The sequence below is a fragment of the Erythranthe guttata genome, chromosome 11, assembly GCF_056151865.1.
Source record: "Erythranthe guttata isolate IM_541 chromosome 11, IM_541, whole genome shotgun sequence".
Classification (NCBI taxonomy): domain Eukaryota; kingdom Viridiplantae; phylum Streptophyta; class Magnoliopsida; order Lamiales; family Phrymaceae; genus Erythranthe; species Erythranthe guttata.
Window position 1 is genome coordinate 16,186,826 of NC_142543.1, and position 7,440 is coordinate 16,194,265.

Consider the following 7,440-nt stretch of genomic DNA (forward strand, 5'->3'; position numbering starts at 1 on the left):
GTCATGGCCGAGAAATGGTGCCAAGTGGGGATTGGCACAAGACATCCACACAATCGGCCAATGAGTGGTCGAGTGTCGGGCAAGCATTCAGGGTGTTTGTCCGAGAAAGCAAGGATCGGCTTGATTCAAGTGGGAACGGTGATCGAAAGTACTAGTGGCTGGCACGGGCGTTGCTCGGCAGCATGCGGACAAGCGTGGGCAGTAATCGGCATGTGGCCGATAACTTGGGCAAACGAACGTTCGAGGGAAATCGACCACGACTTGACAAGTGTGGGCAATTTGACACGACCAGTTGGCAAGTCAAGCAAGGCAGCCCGATGAGCGGGCGTGCTAATGACCGTGTGGGCAAAGAACTGGCAAGTAATCGGTAAAGGCAAGCAAACGTGCGGAAAAGACAAGGCAGATGGGCTGCCTAGCAACCGGCCGGGCTGTTTGGGCCGTTTGGCGCGCGCCCGCGGGCCCGATCAAGGTGGGCTTCGAAAATCAGCCTTGTGGGCGGATTTGAGTGAAGTTATGGAGCGGTTGAGGCCTGGAAAGCACGAAAAACTGCTCCTTATTACTTGTATTAGTTGGCCAAGTGTCATGTATAAGTGCTGCCATGTGTCCCTAGGTAGTTTTATGTGAAAACTACCTTTTCCTTGTATTTATTTGGCTATGAGTGCACAAATCCGACCCATCTAGCATAGGAGAGTTCAGATTGCAATTGTTGGGCATTCCGAGTGAGGATTTTGTGTGTGCACCTTAGTCTCTTTTGTATTCTTTGTGAGAATTAATATAAAGGTTGGGCATTGCCCGTAAACGTGCTTGTGTGTTTGTTTTCCGCTGCATACTCTTGTTCTCGTTTACGTTGGCTTAAAAGACTCGGTGTTTATACGTTTTGTACGAAGAGAATCGTGAGGAAGACTGACTGATTTGGTGGGCAAATCAGGCCGCACGGGCGAAAATTTCTTGAGTAAAGAAACCCCTGTGACAGTTGGTATCAGAGCCAGGTTCAAGGGTTCTGAACGTGTTGCTGTTCGGCATGGCTGAAGATTTTGGATCTTCGACAAATCCAAATCCTACTCGTGTGATGATGCTAGATATGGAATCAAGGCTGCAACGTCTTGAAGCCTTGGTTGGGCCGCCCCTAGATCCAACGGATCCACCGATCTTACAAAAGCTCGCTGATGGGAAGCGAGAAATCGATCGTTTGTCAAGATCGTTGGACGATCTGTCCCAATTTGTGGAGGACAGATTCACGTCCGTTGCCGAGGAGATGGGACTCCTCATTGATGCCGTTGAGACGAAGCTTGATGGGATGCTTACTGATTTGACGGTGCTTAAGAGGGCTGTTCGAAATGAGGGATCAAGTTCTGAGGGCAGATCATCGGGATCCAAAGTTCGTGTGCCGGAACCGACTGCGTTTGATGGTGTGCGCAGCGCCAAAGAAGTCAAAAACTTCGTGTGGGATATGGAGAATTACTTCGAGGCAGCCAAGGTTCCGGATCACGAGAAAGTGACCATTACAAGTATGTATCTTGTGGGGGATGCAAAGTTGTGGTGGCGTGCTCGTTTGTCAGACGATGCAAGTGCCAACCGAGTGAAGATCGAGACTTGGGAGGTGCTGAAACGGGAGTTGAAAGAGCAATTCCTACCTTGCAACTTGGGCTGGATTGCAAGGGAATCCCTTAGGCAATTGAAGCACAAGGGAACCGTGTGGGAGTATGTCAAGGACTTCAGTTCTCTGCTCCTTGACATACGTGATATGTCCGATAAAGATAAGTTATTCAACTTCATGGCTGGATTGCAGCCATGGGCCCAAACCGAGTTGCGGAGACAAGGTGTGAATGAACTGCCAAGTGCCATCTCGGCAGCGGATCGACTTGTCGATTACAAGGTGATGGGGGCCGATGATTCCGATAAGGAAGGCTCGAAGAAGGATAAGTCCAAGGAAAAGAAGTTCGGTGGCAAGGGTGGCCGTAATTGGAAGCAAAAAGAGAGCGGTGATGGCGAGGGATCCCCGGCGCATGCCAAGACCGGTGGACAGCCCGTCGTCAACAAACAAAACCGTGGCTGCTTTCTATGTGATAACAACCACCGAATGAGGGACTGTCCGAAGAGGAGCAAGTTGAATGCTTTGATGAGGGAGTCGGATAGTGAGGAAGATTCGGACGAGACGAGGCGTGCGAATCCGATTCAATTGTTGAGTGCTTTGGTCGTGGACAAGGCACCCAACGGCACCAAGGGTTTGATGTATGCCACAGTGCTGATCAATGGCAAAGAAGTGAAGGCGATGGTTGATTCGGGAGCAACACACAACTTCGTTGCCGAGAGAGAAGTCAAGAAGCTGGGCTTGACTCTCTGAAAACATGCAAGTCAAGTGAAGGCTGTAAATTCAGAGGCGGAGCCGGTGAGAGGCAGAACCGATGTCGATCTAGTGATCGGTTCTTGGAAAGGGCAGTGCGGATTGACTGCCGTACCACTGGATGATTTCGATGTGATATTGGGGCAAGAGTTCCTACTTGCTGCGAAGGATGCGGTGATACCGTTTCTCGGTGGGTTGATAATTATGGACGAAGAGTGTCCATGCTTCGTCGAGTGCTCGTACGTGACTAAAGCAAAGGCGGGAAAGAAACCGGTGGGAATGTTGGCTGCGGTGCAATTGGAGGCAAAATCGAACAACGAGGAGTCATCGAGCCTAATTGCAGCCGTTCGAAACAAGACGGTGAATTCTCGGGCTGGTTTGCTTGTACGTGCATTGCCGAGAAATGAGACAAGGGCCGAAGGCAAGTTGAGGTATTCATTTGGGCTTATGAATGGGCATTGTGGCCTTACTTTTGTTCTAAGTTGCTGCCGTGTGTGGCATGATTTGCGGGTTTGAAATGTAGTATCTTCTGAATTTATGTGGCATGTTGGGTTTTTGTTGGGCTGGTTTCTGTTGTTGATGAAATGGAAGCTGTGTTTGGGTGGTTTCCATGGGCTGGAGGTTTCCTTTCTTGATTGGAGAGGCAATCGAGATAAAATGCTAGTTGTAGCAAAAACTAGCATTTTCACTTGTGGTTGGGTGCTGCCGTTTGAACGTGATTGGCGTTCGTTTTTCCGAGGGCTGAAAGAATATGTGGGATGTTCGTGGGATTAGACTTGGAATTCGGGATTCGATGTGGTGCTGGTGATCAAGCACAATCGAGAACAGTGGCAAGACAAGTGGAAACAAGGGAAAGCTGAAGCCGATGGTGTCGGTTCGACAAGGGCGTCGAACACCGTTGGTGGGGGAGGTCTGTTACCCCCTTAATCGGTGATATCGGTAATGACTCGAGTGTGGCCGAGTCATGGCCGAGAAATGGTGCCAAGTGGGGATTGGCACAAGACAACCACACAATCGGCCAATGAGTGGTCGAGTGTCGGGCAAGCATTCGGGGTGTTTGTCCGAGAAAGCAAGGATCGGCTTGATTCAAGTGGGAACGAAGATCAAAAGTACTAGTGGCTGGCACGGGCGTTGCTCAGTGCGGACAAGCGTGGGCAGTAATCGGCATGTGGCCGATAACTTGGGCAAACGAACGTTCGAGGGAAATCGACCACGACTTGACAAGTGTGGGCAATTTGACACGACCGGTTAGCAAGTCAAGCAAGGCAGCCCGATGAGCGGGCGTGCTAATGACCGTGTGGGCAAAGAACTGGCAAGTAATCGGTAAAGGCAAGCAAACGTGGGGAAAATGCAAGGCAGATGGGCTGCCTAGTAACCGGCCGGGCTGTTTGGGCCGTTTGGCGCGCGCCCGCGGGCCCGATCAAGGTGGGCTTCGAAAATCAGCCTTGTGGGCGGATTTGAGGGAAGTTACGGAGCGGTTGAGGCCTGGAAAGCACGAAAAACTGCTCCTTATTACTTGTATTAGTTGGCCAAGTGTCATGTATAAGTGCTGCCATGTGTCCCAAGGTAGTTTTATGTGAAAACTACATTTTCCTTGTATTTATTTGGCTATGAGTACACAAATCCGACCCATCTAGCATAGGAGAGTTCAGATTGCAATTGTTGGGCATTCTGAGTGAGGAGTTTGTGTGTGCACCTTAGTCTCCTTTGTATTCTTTGTGGGAATTAATATAAAGGTTGGGCATTGCCCGTAAACGTGCTTGTGTGTTTGTTTTCCGCTGCATACTCTTGTTCTCGTTTACGTTGCTTAAAAGACTCGGTGTTTATACGTTTTGTACGAAGAAAATCGTGAGGAAGGCTGACTGATTTGGTGGGCAAATCAGGCCGCACGGGCGAAAATTTCTTGAGTAAAGAAACCCCTGTGACAGAAGCCATGATAAATACTAATAAATTGTACTAATAAATTGTGATGGTTTTGTTACTTAATAGTTATGACTTATGACTTATGAGAATTAATATATAAAGACCTCATATTATAGAACATATTCCTTTCTTTCAAACATAAGTAATTCATATGTTTAAGATAATCATATTCCAGCCGAAAATAAAAATGGTCAATGAATAATAAGCAAATAAAGTGAAAAATTATGCTCCGGTTAGATTATATGATAAATGCAGGACGTGGTTTAGTAAATGTAGGATATTTTATTTTAGAAAATTAAAAGCTAATATACATTCCATCTTATTTCGTCAAATCCCTTTCTTTCAGGAGTTTTTAACAACATTATTTTGGCAGAATATCATATGAAGAGTTTCAGTAAACGTAGACATTTTATTAAAAAATTCAAACATAATATATCTCATCTTATTCGAACTCTTTTTTATAAATATCCATCAACATAAAAATGGAAAACTATCACACAGGACACAATTAGTCATTATTAACCACCAAGAACATGAATTTATTGATTTTGGAGGATGATACGCCTGAAAGTGAGGTAAAAAAATCATTTCAGCGCGAAAAAAGTTTCCTGTTTTCTGTGCCAAACTTCCATTTTTTTTGTTTTCTATGTCAGATTTTATAACATATATTAATTTTATTAATAATTTGGATCAGGATCATCTCGATACATTTAAAGAAGTCGATTATATTGAATATTTTCCATCAAACAAAATATTTTGTAGTATACACGAATTTAATGTGTTTGAGATTGAAAACTGTAGAAAATAAATGTAGTTCTATCGATAGTTAATGATAAATATTGGATGAGAATTAATTTTATATTAAAATGTCTACAGCTACTAAAATACGTTCTAAAATATGGATACAAATTAAAATTAAAAAAAGTCCTACATTTACTAAAAACTGTTCTGTATTCATCATTTCCCATTAAATAATATTCCCTTTTTAACCTTTTTTTAAGTAATTTCACCCTAAATTTATATACAGCAGCACAACATTATATGGTAAATAAAAAATAGCACCATACACTACGTTAAGTTTTTAAACCAAAAAAGAAGAAAATAATATACTAAAAGAAATATCTGTGGGCCAAAATGTAACTAACTGTATTCCTCACCCACATGACCCTAGTAACCTTAACAATATTACGTTTTTCTTTATTATTTACAAAAACAACCTCTTTCTTTCTAGACACAACCGACTAATAAGGAAAAAATCATGTCATTTTTTTTTTTTTTTTTTTTTTAATTTTTGCGCTATACCTCGTAATCTAATTCGATATCATGTTGATCAATCCAAATTAAAATTCTTTGGTTTGTTCTATACTTCGTAATCTAATTCGCCATCATAACAAAGCAAAGTTCGTTAATACCCAAAAATGTTACTCCCTCCTTCCCCAATTAATTGCCGTTTTAGCTAATATTCTTTTCCCCATTTTCTTGACGTTTTAAATTTTCAAAGCAAAACAATTTTTTTCTTTTCATTCTTGCCATTATTATTAATTTTTTTATGTTATAGTTTGTTTAATAAATTAATGAAAAAATATTCAGATAGAGAAGGACATCACTATCAAATTAATGTTTAATTAATGAATATTTTAATTTATGTGAGAAAGCCTTAAATGTCAATTAATTAGGGAAGGAGGGAGTACATTTTTAGCGTTGCATACAATAAATACATGGCCAATAATTGAATAAAAAAATAAAATAAAAAAGGGTAAATTAGTTTGAGATAGATCATGTGCAACTTAATTAGTTTGTCTGTAATAGAAACTTAATCAGTATTGGTTATTTATTTAGATTGATCAATACCATTCTGTTGCCTTTTTCTTTTTGTTACATTTTACATGATTCATCCATTGTTCAATTGAGCCGGTTTGTTGGATGTGTTAAATTGAGTTCATACTGACAAATATGGTGCCTGACAGTGGCATTATTTTTTAGCTGAAATTTTTGCACTGGATAAGAAGTGCTATAAACAACTATAGTCATGACAATAGAACTTGTAGTATACTATAGTTCTTTATAGTCGATTTCAATATAGTAAATTTATTAGTAAATTTATTAAAAAAAAAAACCAAAAAAAAATCATTGTTTTTTTTGCCTTGTGAAGTTGGATTCATGCGACAGTAATCTAGACTTTATGTCACTATATATAACGATAATCACATGTATGCTGTGTGTTTTTTAATGTACAATAATGTTTGTTCATGTTTGAAAATATATGCCTATGTGATTGTGAATTTTGTTGTTGGTGTAGATGAATTTTGGGGTAAAAGACAGTACATGACTACATATAGAATTTGTATTATAGTATAGTCATGTATAGTATACTTTCAGTACATTAAATTTATCAAATTTGAAATATATATATAATAATAATAACAACAACAACAATAATAATGATGATGATGATGATGATGATGATGATGATGATGATGATGATGATGATGATGATGACGACGATGATGATGATGATGATAATAATAATAAATAAAATAAAGTAAAAAATAGTAAAATATATATATGAAAAATAACAAAAAATAATTTTATTAAAATTAAAAATCATGATAAGTGCAGTATAGAAAATATTAAATACTATGCAGAAAATACTAAATGCAGTTGGTTGAAATGTTGAATGCAATTAGAGCAAACATTGCATATGAGGTTAGCATAGTCTTTTTGCCTCCTCAAAAATATTATAAAGGAAGATTTTATAATTGGACTAGCCCTATATAATATCCATATTAGGATGTATATCAAATGGCCCCAATAAAAAAAAGTGGTCTAACCTACATCAATAAAGTGTCTCCAGTGAGAACCACAAAAACAAGCAGAAGAATATAAACCGTGAGATAAATCACGTGGATAAAAAGATTGGAAAGTCCAATCATTTAAAATTGGAAACCAACTTTCCCTTTTCTAGTCTAGAAATAAAAAGGTGAAATCTTAGAGAGAAATTCGGAATAATTTGTGATAGTATATGATCCGGACAAATTTGTCCTAGGCCCAAAATCAAAGCCCAAACTTCCAAAATAACCGCCCCGGCTCAATTATAATATGAGAGCTCATTCTCCATCAAGATTTTTGGGCACGCTACCCAAGACAAGGCAGGGGATAAGAGAAGGAAAGGG